This window comes from Herpailurus yagouaroundi, unplaced genomic scaffold (genome assembly GCF_014898765.1).
Source record: "Herpailurus yagouaroundi ecotype Mexico unplaced genomic scaffold, PumYag 219, whole genome shotgun sequence".
NCBI classification, from domain to species: Eukaryota; Metazoa; Chordata; class Mammalia; order Carnivora; family Felidae; genus Herpailurus; species Herpailurus yagouaroundi.
This window is the reverse complement of record NW_024412450.1, coordinates 1032342-1036266: the sequence shown is the minus strand read 5'-3', so window position 1 is coordinate 1036266 and position 3925 is coordinate 1032342. Positions and strand designations below refer to the sequence as shown.

General features: G+C 36.9%; 1 pseudogene; it reads left to right on the top strand.

Moving 5' to 3' along the window:
- Positions 1 to 45: 45 nt before the first annotated feature.
- On the top strand, positions 46 to 3236 carry LOC121018388 (olfactory receptor 2W1-like; annotated as a pseudogene).
- Positions 3237 to 3925: the final 689 nt, after the last annotated feature.

Sequence of the window (3925 nt, the reverse complement as noted above, 5' to 3'; positions counted from 1 at the left end):
CCTCCTTCTGCTTTTCTCATTCTAGGATTTGGACACTGAAGGACTATGGGCCAAAACAATCACACTTCTCTGCAGAGTTTTATTCTGCTCGGCTTCTCGGACCATCCCAAACTGGAGATGGTCCTATCAGGAGTTGTCACTCTCTTCTACTTCGTTACGTGGGTGGGTAACACAGCCATCATCCTTGCATCTCTCCTGGATTCCCGTCTCCACACACCGATGTATTTTTTCCTCAGGAACTTATCTTTCCTGGATCTATGTTTCACAACCAGCATCATCCCTCAGATGCTCGTTAACTTGTGGGGACCTGACAAGACCATCAGCTATGTGGGCTGTGTCACTCAACTCTACCTTTATATGTGGTTGGGTTCCACTGAGTGTCTCCTCCTCGCTGTTATGTCCTATGATCGTTTCACAGCTATTTGTAAACCCCTGCATTATTTGGTAATCATGAACCCACATCTCTGTCTCAAGATGATAATCACGGTCTGGAGCATTAGTTTGGCTGGTTCTGTATTATTATGTACACTCACCCTGAATTTGCCTCGATGTGGAAACAACCTTCTGGACCATTTCTTGTGTGAGTTGCCAGCTATGGTCAAGATAGCATGTATAGACACCACAACAGTTGAAATGTCTGTTTTTGCTTTAGGCTTTGTCTTTGTCCTTACACCACTCGGCCTTATTCTTATATCCTATGGCTACATTGCCAAAGCTGTGCTGAGAATAAAGTCAAAAGAAGGCCAACAAAAAGCAATTAATACCTGTGGATCTCATCTCACTGTCGTGTCCATCTTCTATGGAACTATTATCTACATGTACCTGCAACCAGGTAACAGTGCTTCCAAAGACCAGGGAAAGTTCCTCACCCTCTTTTACACAATTGTCACTCCAAGTCTTAACCCTCTTATTTATACCCTGCGGAACAAGGACATGAAGAATGCATTGAGGAAGCTGGTGAGATTGACCGTGAATCTACAAAATCGAAGAGGAATGGAAAGTCAAAGAAAAGTATTACCCTGGATAAGAATGAAAACCATTTTCTAATTGTCTTTATTTGTTTTATTCAAGTGAAATAACACACAGTGTTATATAGTTTAGTTTCAGGTGTACAATATGACTCAACATTTCTATACATTTATCAGTGCTCATCACGTGTAATTTTTTAAATCCCCTTTATCTATTTCACCCATCTCCTCACTCACCTCCCCTCTAGAAATTACTAATTCCCTATATTTAAGAGCCTGTTTTTTTAATCTCTTTCTTTTATTTGTTTGTTCATTTGCTTTGATGCCTAAATTCAACATATGAGTAAAATCATATGGTATTTGTCTTTCTCTGACTTATTTCACTTAGCATTACATGCCCTAGCTCCAACCATGTTATTGCAAGTGGCAAGATTTTGTTCTTCTTATGGCTGATAAATATTCTATTCTGTTTGTTCTATCTTCTGTATCCATTCATCTATTGACGGGCACTTGGGTTGCTTCCATATAGTGACTATTATTAATAATGCTGCAGCAAACAGGGGTGCACATATCTTTTCAAATTAGTGTTTTAGTGGAATTACTGGATCATAAGGTACTTCTATTTTTAGTTTTTCAAGGAAACTCCATAGTGTTTTCCACAGTGGCTGTACCAATTTGCATTCCCACCAACAGTGCATGAGGATAGCAATTCCTTTGGCATCAGCCACAAAAACACTTTTTGAAATATGTCTCCTTTGACCAGAGAAACAAAAGCAACATTAAACTATTGAGACTACAACAAAACTAAAAGAGTTTGGACAGCAAAGTTAACAATAAACAACACAAGAGGGCAAACTACTGAATGGGAGAAGATATATCTAAATGATATACTCAAAATTTATAAATAACTTATACAACTCAACACCAAAAAAATCTGATTTAAAAATAGGCAGAGTACCCTAATATACCTTTTTCCAAAGAAGACAGAGAGATAGCCAACACACATGAAAATATGCTCAACATCACTAAGCATCAGAGAAATGCAAATTAAAACCACAATATGAGATTACCTTACATCTGTCAGAATAAGTAAAATCAAAAATGCAAAAAATAGCAAGTTTCCGTAAGGATATGGAGAAAAACGAACCCTCATGCATTGTTGGTGGGAATCTGTCTTCAATTTCTACTGAGGCAAGTAATTCCTAGATCATAGAGACAATTAATAGAATAGTTGGTGCATATGAATATTCTGTGGATGCAAACAATACTATACCCATCCTACTTAGCTCTTTTATGACTCTAACCATTTGCATATCTTGAGGGTAAACAGGAATTTTTATTTTTGTTTTTAATATAACACAAAGAGGCTCTAAATATAAACTTGAATGTACATGATTTATGCTAAAGACCGATAGGAACTGTTTTGTTTATCTGGTTTTGTATTTTCTATGCTAGTGCTTTCATCCTCAGAAATATAGACTTGAATGGGTGGCTTCACTTACTTTGTGGGGAGCATATAACATTGTAATGTACAAATAATGACTTTGTACATCAAATCTCTTGAGATGCCATACAAACATTTATCAATATTCTGACTAAATGGGTCTTTGTTATTGAAGTCATTTCTCACAAGAAAGTGAGAAGAAACAACTTAAAGGGCTTAAAAGGTAATAAAAGAGTCTTATTCATTACTTATTCATTCATGAAACATTTATTCCATGACTGTCTCAGTCTCAATGGATAAAGAATATGACTCTTATGAGTTTAGTTAGGATTTGACTTAGCTCTATCTATAGAATCATGGAATTTATGTAAAGTTTGAGAAATGTAGATTTGTACATTTTTCTGTAGTGGACTCTCATAAAATGAATAAATCTTTTTATTTCCATTTCTCATAATACAGTAGTTAGCTTTTTATCAGAAAATTGGATGAGTTTTTAATTGAACTTTGATATTTTCTGTGATCTGATACCTTTCTCTAAAAGACCCCATTATTTAATCATTGCAATCAATCACATATATATTTTCTTCTCTGTCACTTCACAATTCTCAAAATGTAAAGAGGAGGGATCACTGGATAATTTTTACTTTCCCACTCAGAATAACACAGAAATGCCTCACATAAAACATAATGTGAGGTAGGATGCTGTCAATGTCCTTTCATCTACACAAATCTCTTTCATAGGTGCCTCCAGAAACAGTTCACAAGCCCACAAAAAGGTCCACACAGAGGATATAAGTTCTATGGGCCTGATGTACACAGTCTAGCCACCTCACTCAATACACTTATATCTGGAGAGTTTGTTCTTACTCTTCACAAGAATCTTTAATATCATTAGGAGAAATATTAAGTCATTTGCTAACTTCAATAATAAATACATCAAAAACAGATGAGCAATGGACTCTTAGGAAAACATTACATTTTATACCTATAATTGTTTGTTTTTATGTGTATCTCTAGTTCTTTTTTTCCTTTGCTTAAGTTTCTTCTGCATCAGTCCTGCAAAATACACCAATATTTTAAATAATTAATCTCCCTCTTATTTCCCTGAAAGAAGTGTATATACTCAGACCATTATGTTAAATTAGAATAAATCCCTAAAATATATTGAGCCCCTATAAGATAATCAGTACTTCTATAAGCATTCAGGCAGATGCCTCTCTAGGAACTAATAAACTGGCCAGCATTTCCGTTGCCCCATCCTTCAGCATAGACACAGAGCCACCTATGGGAAACAGCACCACATGGGCGCTGGCTGCCTAACTTGCCTCACTAAGTCCCATGCCTCTGTGCTTTGGCAGGAGGGTCCTTCTCAAACAAGCTTGCCTCAGCCCCAGTGTGGCAGGCCCCTCCCTCAGAGGTCCAGCATGAGCCACCACATGTCTTGACCAGAGAGTTTTGCAGGGCCTCAGTTCTCATGGAGCTGGTGTCAAGTCTCATTTCATAAGCATACCAG